A 19,168-nucleotide genomic window follows, 5' to 3' on the forward strand; every position below is an offset into this window, starting at 1 on the left:
GTAAATGTAAATATAAAGGGTGCCTGGAATCCATGTGTTTCTTTGTTTTGTATTCTGTCTTAATTACTCATTACTGCAGGATTGTTATTCGAGGCATAATTAGGACCTGCTTAATAATGCAATCAATTGATTGATGAACTCATTCATGTTCTGTCAATAGAGCCAGCACACTGGTGTTTGAGAGAAAGAGAGAGAACAAGAGCAGGTCAAATAGCCTTTAACCAGCTGTGTCCCATCAATGTCCATCAGTCAGTCCAGTCTTGTGAAATTTACTTTTCTCTGGATTATACACTCGTTCTTCTCAGTTTTCAGTGATGAAACATTGAAAGTCCAAACTAAATTCAGTTTCAAATATTGTGTATGTTTTTTAAAGAAATATTTCATCCAGAAAGGAAAATTATGTCATTATTCACTTCCAAATGTAACTCAAATGACTTTCTATCTTTGGTGGAACCCAAAAGGTGAATGTTTGAAGAATAGTCCTTTCTAGTAATGAATGTAAATGAGACTGTTATTATGATCAAAAAAGTACTATAAAAGTGGTTCACTATATTTTCAGGTCTTTTTCAAACAGTCAATTTTGGGATTGACTGAAATTTAAGTTGTTAGACCTCCTTGCTGTAAGTTTCTTTTGTGAACACATTATTCTTCTAAGTCAGATTTGTCTTCCAAATCAGAATTGTTTTACGTGATCCATTTGACAAAACTGATCTGAATAATTCAAACTCATGACCTTATTCATGAGTTCTCAAGTCAATTTCAGTGTGTTTGTCACATAAAGCTATCTTATGGTATCCGAAGACTACCATAGTCTGGTACTGCACTAGTCTGCTTTTATGATAATTTGATGCTTTTGCATCCCTTTTGAGGCATGAAAGCTCTAGCCCCCATTCATTGTAATTGCATGGAGAGCAACCATTATTCAAAATGTATCTGTTTGTATCACACATGCACAAAAAAAGAGAGAAAATCATACGAGTTTGGAATGACATGAGGTTAAATGAGCAAATGATGGCAGCATTTTCACTCTTGAGTGAACTATTTCTTTAACTGCTCAGGGAGGTAAATCTAAGAGATTTGTTTTTATGTGGAAGGGCTACGCAGTGGGACTCTGAGAGTATCAATCAAGGCTGTCACTGACTCCTGCAGCCTCTCGCTTCAGTTACCACAGACACATCTGCACAAAATTCAGCGTGAAATTGTATGGCTCCTAGCCCACAAGGGCCATCTGCCTCCTTACAGTCCTGATCCACCTCTACCCCCTTCAGAGTCCTGAGCCGGTCACACCGTTGCTAGAGGTGTCCTACTTGTTGCATCTGTCCTTTCCAACCTCTGAATGTGCCTTCTAGAAAGCTCATACTATTACCTATATCTGTCATTTGTAACTTCAAAACAAATATATGTAGATTGGCATTGTTGACTTCCAAATACCTAGAGGATAATGTTATTGCTCTTTTATTTATTATGAAGCTAAATGGACTTCTCAATTTTTATGTATCCACACTGTTTTAGGAATATTTCCTTAAAATTTCTCAGGAAGAATATTACACAAATGAGGAAATTGTTGGCATACTTCAATGAAACTTGCATTGGTTAGATTGTTTTGTCACAGAATAATTGATTAGATATATTTGAGGTCATATTAAAATCTCTGACATATGATTGCAAAATCTGAGTGCAATCTGAGACGTTGTTGCGTTCTCTTTTAGAGGGTGTTTACAACACTGTTTTCAACAAAAACTGAAAACTTTTTTACGTGTTTTGGCCATTCATTTACACAACAGTGTTTTGGGGTCCTTTTGAACTTTTGAAAATGGATTTCAAAGTTCAAGTTTTTAAAAACAATACCATTATCATCTTCAAATTAGTTTTTATGAAAACGATGACATCATGCACTTCTTTACAGAGTGAAATCGCCAACTACTGACCTGGCATGCATAATACAGCAGTTTTTGCAGTTTTCACAGATCAATGTGAATGGGGATAATTTTGACAACGTTGTCATCTGTATGCAAAACTTTTCAAAAACACAAAAGGAAATCCAATTCCATTTTGTAGAACATGGTTATTGTGTAAACGTACCAGTAGTGCAGACACATGTAAGATTACTGGGGTCTTTTACTTCATTCTGAGAAACAGACGATTCCATTTGATGTGTATATATATATATATATATATACTTTTTTACTTTTCAGCAAGGACACATTCAATTAGAAAAGTACAAAAGTACAGTAAAGACTTGTACGTCGTTACCTTATGACTTAAAACGTTACATTTTTGGATGGACTTTCTACTTTTTCTTTGTACTTTCCTATTTCAACATTCTCTGAGTTGTATAGATAATGATATAACGATAACCTCCAGAACTCACATCAAAGAAGGTAGTCTAATTACCCCACCTCAGCAAAGCTTAAGAACACAAAATGTACCTGATTACTTTGCCGTGCAAGTCTCCAAAGTCATTGACTTGCATTATGCCACCTGTTAATTTACACATGCTGCACCCAAACTGCAATCACAGTCTGTGAGAATGTAGCCGTACCTTTTGAAAAAGATCAATACACCTGACATTAGATTCGCTTGGAAACACATAAGGTGGTCGAATGGATAGCAGCTGACTGTGCAGTTTTAAAGCTCCTGATAGACTGAAGTAATGAAACAATGGACTGAAATCACAGTATCATCTTTAAGACGCTCACGAATGTGACCTGGACTCACTAGCAGTCAGTTAGAGGTAATCAGACTTTTTGGGTTCAAATTCCAATCAAACTACCTTTTTATGAAACTGACTCTCGAACATCTAGCCAGAGATGCTGTATACTCAATACATGATATATAAAATCAGCTCGCTTTCTTGCACTTGCAAAAAATACACAGATCAACGAGAGAGTGCAAGAAAGAGAGAGAGGTGAAAGAGAGTCTGTATGAAACAATCTTCTTTTCATGTCAAATCTGATTGTAACATTCTTGACATTTCACACCACCTATATTCCCCATGGGACTCAGGAAAGGTAATCTAGTGTAGCTGAAGGCAGATTGAGAGGCAGGCTAGCCTGCTACACATGGCATTCCCCATGGCTACGTGGATATCAGATTCCCTCACATATACTTCCAGAGTGTTATGAGGATTTTCACTCAGTTTCCTTAATGGGCTTAGATGTTTTTATTCATCATTTCTTAAATTGTTTGAATTTGAGCAGGAAAGGGGGGTTCTCCAAGGGGCTCGCTCTGATTCTCAGTTAGCGAGAGAATGGATTCTTTTGACTGCCAGAGCCGGAGGCAAACACACAGGACACATTTTGATGTTTTGAACTTTGAAAAGACCTCCACCTTCCTTTTCTACGCTGTAAGTAAAGATGAACAGTTCTACTGTAATATTATGCCTTCCTACGTGTTTATGTAGCATTAAAACTCTAAAGGTTGTTAGATTGTTAGCGATGATTAGCTAGAAATGCTATCGTGGAAACAAAAGACCTATAGGGTCCTTGTGGTGGCTGTATGGTTCTTTGTAGATTGTAAAAGTTCTTGATTTGACATCTGAAGTTTGTTATATCTGCATATTTTTTGTAGAAATATGTTAACAGTGGAAAAGTAAAGCCCTTCAAGTTTCTTTGAAGATTTTATGAACCTTAGACCCAAAAAAGCTCTTTTATGGCATCAAATTTGACTTTATTTTAAGGGACTGTTTTCCTGTGTGATTTTATTTTGTGGAAAGTGTTGAATGAACAAGCTTTATTATTTAATTTTTCTCAGGATTGCATTTGACTGTCATTCTCATGCCACTTTTATAATTATAGTTCATGCTGTGCTTATCTGCTTAAAAACTTTTAAAATTAGATTTTTCAGGCAATACTCTGTTAGTCGGTGTGTCCTTGTATCTTACATCTTTAACCCTATAATTATTCAGGTAGGGTAAGGATAGTCAAATCTAGCCTAAACCATGAAGTACTCACCCGCCCGCAGGTTGCAGTCCTTCAGGAATGACGTAGAAGACTCCCTTGCGGTTGTTCTCGTTTGATGCTCAGTTTGTAGTTATAAGTAAAGTCTCACGGGAGGCAATCATAACAATAAAATCTCTTATTTTATAAGTTACAATACAAACTAGTTAATGCAAAAATAAAACTAAATTAGCTAAGCCATGTGTTCTATAATCAAACTCTAAACAGCAATATTGGAGATGCTGTTAAGCACCCCTCGTTAGGGTATCAGGTGTCCTTCACGCTTAATGCAGGCAGCATCTAAAGAGTGTTTACTCCTCAGACATTTTATACTACTTTTTGGGTAATTCCAATTACATATCAATGTCTGTGACTCATGACGGATGTCCTTCGTCTGTCGCTTACTTTGCTGTCTACGTCTAGCACTCTTCCTCTTCTTCATCGTAGTCTTCGTCTGGCTCACCTCCGCTTGATGTTGAAACATGCTCTCTTCACCCCTGCGTACCCTCTTGTTGACCTTTGTGGTTGATTACATAGCATAAAGCTCATAAGCCTAATTTCACAACTGTTGCTTATTTTATCCTAACAAAGCAAATGTTGCAAGTGCAAGCATCTTTATATCAAGGCATATATGGTATTAACCTAAAAACTAGCAAATAAAATATTGAAACAGGTAAATAGCAATATCAATATCCATATACAAAACAGCTTACAGTCCAAGTGCATCTCATTCCTTTCAAATGAGGGGGCACGGCATAAACACAGCAGGCATAAACAAAGAAAGATGAAATGATCCTGCTGAATGTCACTGGATAAATTCACATCTAAACTAAAAGTTCTACAATGAAAGATGAATCGAAATGAAGCAGGGCATCGTGGCCTTCATCACATAATGACATCTTCTCCCCCTTTCTTTCCTCCAGTTTTCCAGTGGCTGCACTGAACAAATGTGTGCTGCCTTTGGTAAGCACATCGTAAAAATGCAGAGGAATGCCAGTGGAAGAGCTTGGGTTTCCCCAATTTCTATGACTTGAAAACGCCAAACCATAAAAATATCCAAGTACCTCCGGTGCTTTGAAAAGCAATACGAGAACTTCAGTTTAAATAGCCTGGCGTGCCTTAAGCTGTAGTAAACAAACAACAACAAAATTGTAATTGCAACCAAGCCAGAACATGGCATGAATTTTTTTAGTTTTTGCCTCCAATTTTTGATGTATGTGCAGTCACTTTAAACCCAGCTTTGGGTATTGACATGCTAAAAGCAACAGTTTGTGGCCCAGAGAAGCAGAAATAATTTCCTATAAAACAAACTATTCAGCAGTGGCATGTAATTGACGAAACCAGATATTTCTGTTGCAGTACAATACACACTCAAACCAGCCTGATCAAACAATTACAGCTGCATTTACCGTCTTATGCAAACAAGTAGTGTCTTAAGGGATTAGTTCCATCAGAAATGAAAATTTCATTTACTCACCCTCATGTTGTTCCAAATTTGTGATTTTCCTTCTGTGGAAAATGTTGAATCATTTACTAGTCAAATGGGGACTGGAGCTTTGAATTAGTGTGTTGAACTTGTGAACCAGTTAAATAGAGTTAAGTTGGATGTCAAAATTCAGACCTGATAGATTTCAATTGACAGACTTCAATGTCGCCCTCTTCCTCACTCAAAATTACCAGACGGATTTATAAAATTGTGTGCAAGTTCTTGTCTACAGTACTTTTATAACACTTTTATGGTGCATTTTGGAATCCCAACATTTGGCTATATTTCTATATTCACTTCCATAATATCGAAAAGAGTGGCCATTATATACATATATACATTATATGTTTAAAAACAAAAATCACCTTTTGTGTTCCTCAGAAGAAATATAGTCATTCTGGATTGGAGAATTGAATGAAGTAGATGGTTTCTGTTTTGGTCTATTAGCACAGTTAATTTTGTTTTAGAACAAATTAGTGTCATTCTATAAAAGTGTTGACAGATACATTTATCATTAATATAAGCAGACAGCCTCAAAACCATTAGAGAAATTTCCAGATGATAAACAATGGATGATTTGGGTCATGTGCATGTTTGTGTGTGTGTGTGTGTGTGTGTGAATGCAATTAAGCGCATTTCTGTGAATGCGCTACCATATATAGCGCGTTAATGTGAATTGTGCTTGTTTTCAGTGGCCACACACAAGCATATACACTGCTAAGGGAATAGGAGAGCCTATTAAAATGAATTCATAATGCGTATCCTAAGGAAACTCTCAGCGATGATTAGCTGACTAAGTGTTTTGTGAAACTCACACTGTGGCCATGCCCTGAGGTGAGCTATCATTTAGAAGAGTTAATGAAGCTTTTCATACCTAATTAGCCTTCGGCAAGATGGGAATCATACAAGTAGAAAGTTTATTAATGCATGAAGCTGAAGGATTAAAGAAACTAAAAAGCAGATCGGTTGACGTAAATGAGCCTGTATTGCGTTTAGAGCAATGTTTGATTCTGATGTTCGATATTGTTTATTTATATTTATCTGGCTTTCACTAGGGTTCCTTTGAATGTTTTAAATGTATTGGATTATATTTAAGTGGAAGCGCAAGTATACTGTCCAACAGATTGAGACATTCTACCTCATGTTACTTCCTGTCACATTTTTCTGTTCCCTGTTGGTACTTTTAACTCGATATTTGTGTGATACTTGTGCCTCCTGGTCTATATATTATGATATTATGATACCTATATGTGACCCATTTTCCACCAGGCAAAACTGTAATATCGCTTAGGATCATTTAGAGTAAGGGATTTCGAAAAACCTCTAAAATTACATCTCCAGTGTCTAACTAAATTAATGTCGGGGTTCTGACACTTTGGTCTGGTTTATTCTTGGTTATGTGACAGAGCCCTGCCACTTATGTATCTTTTTGTTTTTGAGTGTGCGGTTCGGGTTCGCTCATGCCTTGCGCTCTCTCGTCTATGTGTTGCATTTGTTGTGAGTGCACGTTAAGTGTTCTTTTCCTCAACGTGCGCTCTTGTCTCGTGTCTTCGTTGGTTGTTGTGTTTTCGTGTTTCGAGTTCGTCGTCATTGTGTTTGCCTTGCAGTTAAGTTTTCCCCGATGGGGTTGTTTTGTTTGTTTTTGTTTTTGAGTCCTTGACTCATCCTTACCTCTAAACATGACAGTTAATGTTTTTGATATTTTACCCATGTTTGCTTTCACATGGACATAATTGACCTTGAGTGAGACTCGCACAGTAATCTGGAGAAGGTTCCAGACTCCTAAAGGCCTCCGGAGAAACTCCCACCCAATCCAAAGGCACCTGCCTGGCCTTCAGTGAGCCAGAGTGCCAGCAGAGATCGGATAAGGTTGTCTCACTCTTTCGCTCTCCTCATGCCAGATTTCCAGCAGCAATGAGGCTTATCGGGAAGATAAAGGCAGCAGGAAACCGTGGCCTCAGGAAGGAGAGTGTGGATGGAGTACATCATTTGTTCAGAGAGAACGAGAGGTAGAAATCAAGCTATTTCCTTCAGAGTTGACACCATAGAGCTAGATTTGGAGAGAAAAGGGATGGGAGTGAAACTTTACGTGAGTGGTTCTGTTTATGAGAGTCCTAAACATTGATTAATCACTCCTCATCTTTAAATAGAACTTCATATCCATTCCCTTGAAACTGCTTTCTGTCTAAAAGTGTCAGCCAACTTGCATAAAGTAATAATCTTGCTGTCTGGTAACATAAATCCATATGATTTACAGTGATGTTTCACCAAAAGTCATGGTGTGGTGCTCTTTTAGGTGTAAAGCAAGAAGTTCCATTCCCAAGAGATGTTTGATTGACATTTCTTCATATTAGTCCTTATCAAAAGGTCAACATCACTTTAACAAGCATTTCTTTCCTCCATTCAGAGAGAAAGACAAGTGCAGAGGATGAGCACTGAAGAAAGAGAAAGGTGGAAGAATACACAAACGTGTGTGTGTGTGTGTGTGTATGTATATATATATTTTACTGCTATTATTATTACATACTTTATTAAATCTTTTTTTGTTGTTTTTTTTGAAAACCTTTTTTTTTATTCTTTGGTGAATAGAAAGTTCAAAAGAATTATACATTTTCATTTAACATTTTCATGAAACTTTTCAAGTTTTGCTATCCTTATGGGGACATCTTTTTATTCTATAAAACGGGCACAAACCACCAAAAATATTCCTGGTTTCAGCAGTCTAACACTGTGGTCTCAAGACTTCAGATCTAAACCACAATTTAATCTCTGCATCTCAATGGAATGATGTGATCTCGACCGACAGAGCTTTTCCTCCTTCTCTCCTCACCCCTTCACTTTACATGCATCTCTCTTGTTTGGGTTAGAGCTCGAAGCCGGTGCTCCCCATGTAGTTTTTGCTCAGATTAGTATGAAAGCTACGCTTCAAAAAGATATAGATTGTATATATATGTAATGAGCTCTGAGGGCTTGACAATGTTTGTGTTTGTGCTATGAGGGCAATGTGGGTTTTAACAGGGCTCAGAACGGTGATAGAAAATGAGATGCTTGGTTTAAAAACACTCATGTGTGCGTGAGGAACGTCTAGTGGAAATTCCTGCTCTCCCTTTTTGCACGTTTTCCAGAGGCAGTGTGGCCTGCTACCTATCAGCTTAATAAAGAAAATACAAGGACAATTTCCCTGTTCTTTGCCTCATTTGCACCAGGCTGTGCGCATCTGTGCAACCTCCGTCATATTCTTCTCTTAATATTGGCCATTTTTTCTCTCAAGGCCCATTAAAATCTGAAATTGGTTGTAAATAAAGTTCTAGATGTTGAAAAAGTTTTACTGATCGTTTGAGAATATGCCACAGCACTAAGTTATGTCATTACACACTAAATTGTTGTCATATTCCAAATGTACCATGATAAAAAAAAGACAGGATTTTATTCATGCAAATCGGCTATCGTAACTGTCCAGTTGCTTCCACTTGACACCGGTAACTCACAACAAATGACACAGTATACCATTACTCTTCTTTAAACCGATTTATTCTGCTGTCACATTCATCCATCTCCGATCTGTGACCAATGAGGGAGGATGTGGACAGACCCACCGTCTGTCTTGCTGTCTGTCTTTGACATTAGGCTGCTTTTATGAATGCCTGTTTGTGAGAGGGAAAAATCATAAATGGAATGATCTATAGGTAAAGGAATGGATGACCAGACAATGTCAAGGGCATGAGTCTCTTTTGAGTTATGCTCCCTCATGCGCATGTGACTAGGTGCTCATACACAATGGATCATTTCAGAACCTTATACTCTTTACACTAACGGTAAATTCTTGCCATTCCAGATACTCCCGAGGGGCACGTTCGTCTGGGATGCTCGCTGATGGGATCCTCACACCTGCTGGACCGCTGTATCTTCTCCGGTTAGGAATTCTGTGCTGATTTTGATTCATTTTAGCCAGCTGATGGATATTGATATAGTCATCATTGCTCTTCTCTCTGTGTTGTCAATCTAAATGAGATGGAAAATGAGAACTAAAAGTGATCCGGAATTCTTAGGCATGATATATATATATATATATATATATACAGTATATATATAAATTACGATATCCTTCAGGGATTTTTTGGATAGGACTTAAATCTGTCGAAGACTCTAGCCAAAAATGATATGATATTCAATTTCAGAGGACTAGTTACTCGTTTGTCATTTAGATGATCCTTTTATCTAAAGTAATTTATAATGCACTTTATATAGGTTCAGTTTCTCTGAAACATTCCCTTTGGTTTCCCAAAAAGATTGTTAATGGCCTATGAAATCAAAACTGAGGTTTTATTGATGAGAAATTGAGGCCATGAACTTGAATTTTGACAACGTCTACATGTTAGTACTCTGCTAAAAGCTGATTAACTTTTAGCAAATATACTTTTATACAACAACTTTCATTACATAAAATAATGTTATTTATTCCTAATGAGTAATTTTGTCTAATTTTCCAGTTAAAATCCTTAAATCAAGACACATTTACTTAAGAAGCAACACTCCATGAGATATTAATACTTGTTTTCATAGAGTGTGAGTGCATTTTCACTTGTTTTAAGTCTAAACAAGTTAAAAACAAATGAGACAAAAACACAGTGAAGACAGAATCTGTAAAAAAAAAAGAGAGAGAGAGAAGCAATCTCTAATATGCAGTGTTGCTTTTCAAGTAAATTTATCTTGCTTTAAGGATTGTTATATATTTCACTGAAAAACTCATTAGAAACTTATTGAGAAGTCATTTTCTTTTACAATGTGTGTCATCTGAATGTTCGACTGTGGTCTATCATGAGTATATTATTCCTACTCATTTCAGCTTTTTTGTATACTGTGTTGCAGGGATGTACGCAAAGCACTTGTCCCTGGTGCATAATTGGCAGTTGTGAATGCTTTCTACCTGTTTCTGAGCAAAATCAGGTCCTCAAAACTCATACTGTGACCCTTAAATGACACACAGGTCATTGCAATTTGTGTAAAATAGACCATTACATTTCGTGCACCCTTCCGTCAGTTGGTACATTGTCAAATAAATGAATTAGGACCAGACTGAATTTCCTGTAAGTAACTTTGATGTTATTTGACATGAAGCCGACATACGTGATCACACGCACACATACGCTTTCTCCTCACCATAGTACTTCAAAGTGTGTTGGGAGAGAGTTTAATAGAGACAAATTATGGGGAGTCAACACACATGGCCATTTGCAGTGCTGATGGTTCACAGACTTCATATTTTAAACCAGCTCAGCTAATTTACAGAGCAGAGCACACCATTACAACAGACGGCTCTCTTTGGTGTGGGGTGCATTCATTTGGGCTGAGAGTGTGTGTGCACATGCGTTTAGGATGGGCTTGTCGAGCAAAGCCAAAGATGCATGCTCTCAAAGACAGCATCTTAATCTTCAAAGTAATTCCAAAATGTTATTTTCTCCATTTCTTTCTAATGGAGGAAAATTGGCTGGAAATCAAGAAAAGAATCAGTTGGCATGTCTTTCTAGTAGGCTCATTTGAGTGTAGTTCAACATGAGGATGTTAAGGATGTATTCAACCAAGACAGTATGTTCATGTATATTACCATACATAAATTTGGGTTTGGGATTAGTGAAATATTTCTTTATTTTATTGTTAATCCTTTAATTCAGCAAGGATATGTTAAATTGATCAAGACTTTTTACAATGTTGCAAGAAAATCTGTTGCAAACAAATGTGGTTATTTTGAACTTTCTATTCAAGGATTTTTTTAAATTTTATTATTATTATTATTTATTTATTATCAGATTAGCATATTAGAATGATTACTGGAGGATCATATGATACTGGAGATGCTAAATAAAACAGCCATCACAGGAATAAATGTCATTTTAATTTATCACAATTTATCACAATATTACTCTTTTTACTGTTTCTTGTTTTTTGAAGCTTATACTATTTTTAAGAATAAAACGACTTGCTGGTTGGTCGAATAGTTTTATTGGTTTTATTGTTGGTGTTTCTTTCCTTGTAACTTGTCTTTATCCTGGCATTTTAAGAAAATATAAGCATGAACAGATTTCAAATAAGACTTCGATTATCATCCTATAATCCATTTCAGCATTCAGTTTCTTACGGTCTGTCCACAGATCAAGGCACTGAAGTCATGGTTTGTGCTTTGACAATGCAATTAGTTTGTGTCTTTGAGGGCCAGATGTAATCTGAATATTTCATTAAATCGGCCATCACTGCAAGAGAATGATAAGAAAATAAAACAGATATTTGGACTTCCTGGGGTTCTTATAAAGGTAATGAACATTAATGATAACAGACTCATTAGAATGGACCACCTCAGGACCTTTAAGTACTGCTATGATGAACTGAATGTTGAAAAACTGTTTTGATGTATGATTTGGTGCAGATTGTACTTTATTATCACTTAGATTATCAGCAGAACGAAGGAGGCGCCAGACTAACCCACAATGGTCCATTTCATGGACAAAGACTTCATGTCTGCATCAACACACAAAAGTCATTAAAACGAGTCAGTGACTATTCGTCTTGTTTTAGTTTTCATACTCCACCCTCAAAACACTTCTGGAATTTATTTATGTCTCCAAATTTAATGGCGAGAGAACACAAAGGATGGAAACAGAATCTCCAGTCAATTCCAAAAGTGGAATGTGGAACTCTTTCCTGTGTTTCGTGGAATCGTCAGGCTGGCATGAACTGCACTGCTCTCAGCGGGCTATATCTGCCCCATCGTAACTCTTGTCAGGAGCGTGACATGAAGCAGTTTACTGTTTCTTTTTGTGGTTAGTAAATAGGTGAAGTAGTTTTTCCTTATGAGTTTTAGTTTGGAGAAAAATATGAGATTTAAAGCTTGATATGCAAGTGCGTTTCAGAGTATATTTGCTTTAACATGGCTACGTTGTATGACTATGTTAAACTATGCAATATGACTAATATGCACGTTTTATTTTATAAGTCCACACATATAGTCTATTAAAGCAATGGAAAAGAATAAACATATGTGACTTTCTGTCCCCAAGGTTTCAAATAAGAGACGCCACATAAGCTCAGAGTTCATCTCCGGAACACACTATGGAAAGTAAAGTTGCCAGAACAAATGCGGAAAGGAGTGAGTTATGCATTTGTCTGTTTATATACCCTCAGCATTTTGATTGGTTGGATTTTAAGAATGTGCTGCTCCTGACTTTTACTTTAGAGCTCCAATATATGGCATGTATATACACATATTGTAATTAAGGAAATAAAACACCTATGATGTGATGTTTCCAATATATCAAGATTGGTCAATAATTCCAGTGAGTCACTGCTCTTATAGTAGTACCAGAGTGATGGCTAGGTTTGAGTAATAGCGATCTGAGGAAATAGGCTGTGAAACATGTCTGTGGGCGATTATGGGGGCTGGGGTGGGCCTGACTGATATGGTGTGGCTTCATCAGCGGTTGATGGACCCTTCTGACCCCACCCATCACTCTTGAAGTCTTCCAGTCCCCTCCCTTTTCCTACTTTACAAATCTGAAGAACATTATTCTACTCGTCTTTATGTTGAGCAAAGTAGCATTGGGCTGTATGTAAGACTTTTTTTTGGTGTGTAATGTGTAGGTTTGCCCTACAGCTGAAGATTAGATCCAAAAAAGCACCAAAATTGAAAAATGATGAATGTTTCATAGCTTTAGGAGAATGACAGAGTTAGCTGACAGAAGAAGCATTTCTTAGTTGTTTGTCATCTTTGATGGATAAGATGACGTTGCCCAATTTTTAAGTTCTGAGTATAGTGAGGTCAAAATAGTGAGGTCAAAATATAAATTTAATGCAGGATCTAGAAAAAATCTTATCGTGATTAAACCAGAAAAATGTAAAATAAATGAACAAAAACAATTTTTAAAGTTTGGGCTCCTAAACATTAGATCACTCTCACCCAAAGCAGTTATTGTAAATGAAATAATCACAGATAATCGTTTTGATGTACTCTGCTTGACTGAAACCTGGCTAAAACCAAATGATTATATTGGTCTAAATGAGTCTACTCCACCAAGCTACTGTTATAAGCATGAGCCCCGTCAGACTGGTCGTGGCGGCGGTGTTGCAACAATATATAGTGATATTCTCAATGTTACTCAGAAGACAGGATACAGGTTTAACTCATTTGAAATACAAATGCTTAATGTTACACTGTCAGATATGCAAAAGAAATCTATCGTATCTCTTGCTCTGGCTACTGTGTATAGACCACCAGGGCCATATACAGATTTCCTAAAAGAATTTGCAGATTTCCTCTCAGACCTATTGGTTACTGTTGATAAAGCGCTAATTGTCGGAGATTTTAACATTCACGTTGATAATACAAATGATGCATTAGGACTTGCGTTTACTGACCTAATAAACTCTTTTGGAGTCAAGCAAAACGTCACCGGGCCCACTCATCGTTTTAATCATACGCTAGATTTAATTATATCGCATGGAATTGATCTTACTGATATAGATATCGTACCTCAAAGTGATGATGTTACTGACCATTTCCTTGTATCGTGCATGCTGCACATTACTGATATTAACTACATGGCTCCGCGTTATCGTCAGGGCAGAACTATTGTTCCAGCCACCAAAGACAGATTCACAAATAACCTGCCTGATTTATCTCAACTGCTCTGTGTACCAATAAGTACACATGAACTAGACGAAATGACTAGCAACATGGGCACTATCTTCTCTAATACATTAGAAGCTGTTGCCCCCATCAAATTGAAAAAGGTTAGAGAAAAACGTACTGCGCCATGGTACAACAGTAATACCCATTCTCTCAAGAAAAAAACTCGTAGTCTTGAGCGCAAATGGAGAAAAACTAACTTGGAAGTTTTTAGAATTGCGTGGAAAAACAGTATGTCCAGCTATAGACAGGCTCTAAAAGCTGCCAGGGCCGAGCATATCCACAAACTCATAGAAAATAACCAAAACAATCCAAGGTTTTTATTTAGCACAGTGGCTAGACTAACAAATAACCAGACGCCACCCGATCTAAATATTCCCTCACAGTTTAATAGTAATGACTTTATGAATTTCTTCACTGATAAAATAGATAACATCAGAAATACAATAACAAATGTAGATTCTACAGCGTATAATACTTCAGCTTCATTCATCGCACCAAAAGATAAACTGCAGTGCTTTACAACTATAGGACAGGAAGAGCTAAATAAACTTATCACTGCATCTAAACCAACAACATGCCTGTTAGATCCTGTACCCACTAAATTACTGAAAGAGTTGTTACCTGTAGCAGAAGAACCGCTTCTCAATATTATTAACTCGTCGTTGTCTTTAGGTCACGTCCCAAAACCATTCAAGCTGGCGGTTATTAAGCCTCTTATTAAGAAACCACAACTAGATCCTAGTGAACTGGCAAATTACAGACCCATCTCAAATCTTCCTTTTATGTCAAAAATTTTAGAAAAAGTTGTGTCTGCACAATTGCGCTCCTTCCTGCAAAAAAATGATCTCTATGAAGAATTTCAGTCAGGTTTCAGGCCCCACCATAGCACAGAAACTGCACTTGTTAAAATTACAAATGACTTGCTTCTTGCGTCAGACCAAGGCTGTATCTCATTGCTAGTTTTACTTGATCTTAGTGCTGCGTTCGACACTATAGATCATGACATACTCATAGATCGATTACAAAACTATACAGGTATTCAAGGGCAGGCTTTAAGATGGTTTAGATCCTACCTGTCCGATCGCTACCACCTTGTTCATTTAAATGGGGAGTCATCTCAATTATCACCAGTAAAATATGGAGTGCCACAAGGATCTGTCCTAGGTCCTCTGCTATTTTCGATATACATGTTGCCCCTTGGTAATATTATTAGAAAATACGGGATTAGCTTCCACTGTTATGCAGATGATACTCAACTATATATCTCAACAAGACCAGATGAAACTTCTAAATTATCTAAGCTAACAGAATGTGTTAAAAATGTAAAAGATTGGATGACCAATAATTTTCTCCTATTAAACTCGGATAAGACAGAGATATTACTTATTGGACCAAAAGACAGTACACAGAATCTCGTGGATTACAATTTGCAACTAGACGGATGTACAGTTACTTCCTCTACAGTCAAAAATCTGGGTGTTATATTAGATAGCAACTTGTCTTTTGAAAATCATATTTCCCATGTTACAAAAACAGCATTCTTCCATCTTAGAAACATTGCCAAACTACGAAATATGTTACCTGTTTCTGATGCAGAAAAGCTAGTTCATGCATTCATGACCTCTAGACTGGACTATTGTAATGCACTGCTAGGTGGTTGTCCTGCATCCTCAATAAACAAGCTACAGGTAGTCCAAAATGCAGCGGCTAGAGTCCTTACTTCCAATATATCAAGATTGGTCAATAATTCCAGTGAGTCACTGCTCTTATAGTAGTACCAGAGTGATGGCTGGGTTTGAGTAATAGCGATCTGAGGAAATAGGCTGTGAAACATATGTCCGTGGGCGATTATGGGGGCTGGGGTGGGCCTGACTGATGTGGTGTGGCTTCATCAGCGGTTGATGGACCCTTCTGACCCCACCCATCACTCTTGAAGTCTTCCAGTCCCCTCCCTTTTCCTACTTTACAAATCTGAAGAACATTATTCTACTCGTCTTTATGTTGAGCAAAGTAGCATTGGGCTGTATGTAAGACTTTTTTTTTGGTGTGTAATGTGTAGGTTTGCCCTACAGCTGAAGATTAGATCCAAAAAAGCACCAAAATTGAAAAATGATGAATGTTTCATAGCTTTAGGAGAATGACAGAGTTAGCTGACAGAAGAAGCATTTCTTAGTTGTTTGTCATCTTTGATGGATAAGATGACGTTGCCCAATTTTTAAGTTCTGAGTATGCCATGTATGAAAGTACAGATTTGGGTCGCTGTCACTGTATACTCACTACCATTACAAAAAAACCCCCCAAAAGCTTCTATTTCAAATAAATGCTGTTCTTTTGAACTTTCTATTCATTACAGAATACTGAATAAAATGTATCATGGTTTCCAAAAAAATATTAAGCAGCACAACCGTTTTCAACACTGATAATAATGTTACTTGAGCACCAAGTTGGCGTATTAGTTAATGAGCATAAGAGAATTCCAAAAGCATTAAAAAATCTTACTGATCCCAAAATTTTGAGCAGTGATGTACATACAGATATTTTCTGTATTATAGTCGAACTGCAGCTTTATAGAGAAAATAGTGATTTTGGGGTAACTGTGTTGAACATTTTCTTTAATAATAGGAATAAGAAGTGTAATTTACATGAGAATGGGGATCCCGTTTACATCCAAATGATAATTTTTCTACTCAGAATATAACCTAAATCCCAAAGTGCGGCTGTAAACTTCCTAAATCATCTGGATTCAGTTACATTTACTGAATAAAAGGACTTTGTCATTTTGCGTTGAAAGACGTATTTTATATTTCTTCAAAAAAGCCTTAAATTGCAAAAGACTGCTGATGAATTAGTTTACAGGGAATTTCCACCAAATTGTAACTGTTAAAATGGACAGCAAATATCACATGCTATAATAAACAGGCCTTAGGCTGAATGTAAACAGTGAATTGTTTTCGATCCTTGGCCAAATTCATCATATCTTCTGCATATTTAACTTTTAAGTACTCAATATGACCAGTCATTCAAACATGACAAACACCTCTGTCATGCTGGCAGAAGCAGACTTGCATACGCCAGAGGCTCTGGTATGAGAAACGTTCCCTCTGTTATTCTGCGTGTGAGATTGATTGGGGTTTCTGATGAATCTGCTGATTGGATGGAAGAGTTCAGAGCTCAGCTGGTGGAGCCGGCGGGCGCTCTCACAGTCTGTTCTTTTCGCCGACTGTTCTTTCATTTATAGGGATGCTTTGATGATAAAGACAAATGTTAGAAGTACAGATAGAAATGTTGATTTTCTTAGGAAAAAAATAGAATCCTCTGGCATTATGACAAATGGTTGCATCCCAGTGAAATTGGATTTTTCATAAAAGTTTTTGCGTATTCCATGTATCAAAATGGTGACATGCTATGTCATTATTTAAATGATCTATTTTTGTGATATAATCTATTTCAGAAAAACCCGCCCCTATGTGGCACATAAAAACACAACGTACTGTGGCTGCTTGCTTTACATCGATCAGATGGTCTCTTCCTATCCAATCGGACAGTTTTTGACCAGAATAAGCTGTTATGTTAATCAAACCTTACGTGGTTTAGTTAAAAATACAGCTACCAGAGACTAGCTGATATATAACCAGAGAATGTGTAAGTGTGTGTGTGTCCAACAAGGGCATGGAGGCACTAGAGCATCAGAAGGCCACTCACACCCCAGCGTTCAGCCTCTCTCCTTTAGGGGAGCTTTGATTAATGAGCTCTCATGCTATAATGAAAGCATGTGAAGAGGGGGAAGGATTTCACCATGACGCAAAGCTGGCAGGAGTCAGACTTGGGGGTCGGGCCTCCCTTCAGGATCAAACATTATTGTCTCTTTTTCGCTTTCGCAGTCATTCTGCTCATATTTCTCCGAGTCTGACCTGCAGTTACTCATTACCTCTTTTTGAAGTGCCTCTTGTCATGGCTGCTGTTGTCCTTGGATCTCCTCGTTCCCCATCATCGTCTCTGGATTTAGGCAAATACATCTATCTTCTGTATTGCGGCCTGCTGAAATGCAAACACCAATGAGAGCCAAGTGGAAAAGTTGAGCTTTGAGAGTCGGAGGTCAATTTGAGGGTCTTCAAAGAGAGTTGGTCCTTCTTATATGCATTTTTTTAGACAGGTTTCTATAAAAGTAGCACTGTAAACCCTTCAGCACATCATGCATTTGGCTTTGAGAGATGTAATGCCATTTTGTACACCAGACTGCCAAAAAGGCACCTGTTTATGTGTGTGTGCATGTTGATATGAGACACATCAAGAGAGAGAAATGGAAAAACAAGAAAGAGAGAGTGGTTTGGCTCTGTCCATTCTCTTTTTCTGAATGTTCTGCTGAACTCTTACTACCAGTCCAGCAGCATCAGCTCTATAAATACTTGTCAGTAGCAGTAGCATAGCCTACATCGATAGCAGTGTACTGCATTGAAATGCCACCCAGAACGTTTTAGCAACACTCCGACAACTGATGTCAACACCATAGCATTGTGGTGGTGAGTTTTGCACTTGCAAGCACCATTCACTTTTTTTGTCAGAAAATATAGAAATTTTTTTTTGTATATCTGTCTGTACTGTACTGTTGTTGTTCTTTTTTGAACCACGCTTTTTGATCTAGTTTATGTTGTATGAGAAAACTAAATAAAGTAAAAAAAAAAAAATTGTTATTTTGTCAAAATAAATTAAAAATTAAACAAAAAACAACAACAAAAAAAGAAAATGTTCATGAAAATAAACCCTTCCAATAGCTGCACGTATTTTAAAACAGATTTATTTCAAGGCATCAAGGTTTTAAGTTCAGTTTGAATGTGTTACTAAATTCCAAAGAAATGTTACATTTACCATCCATCCTTCTTTTATCTTTTTTGTTTTCTATCTGTCTATCGTTCTTTCCATCATTCTGTTTATCTTTTTTTCTATCTGCTCTTCTATTGTTCTATCTAGCATTCTGTCCATCTATTGTTCTATCTATAATTCTATCGTTCTATCGGTCCATCAATCTACCTGTTTATGGATATATCTATCATTCTATCTGTCATT

Source organism: Sinocyclocheilus rhinocerous, unplaced genomic scaffold, assembly GCF_001515625.1.
Source record: "Sinocyclocheilus rhinocerous isolate Xijiao unplaced genomic scaffold, SAMN03320098_v1.1 scaffold411, whole genome shotgun sequence".
Lineage (NCBI taxonomy): Eukaryota > Metazoa > Chordata > Actinopteri > Cypriniformes > Cyprinidae > Sinocyclocheilus > Sinocyclocheilus rhinocerous.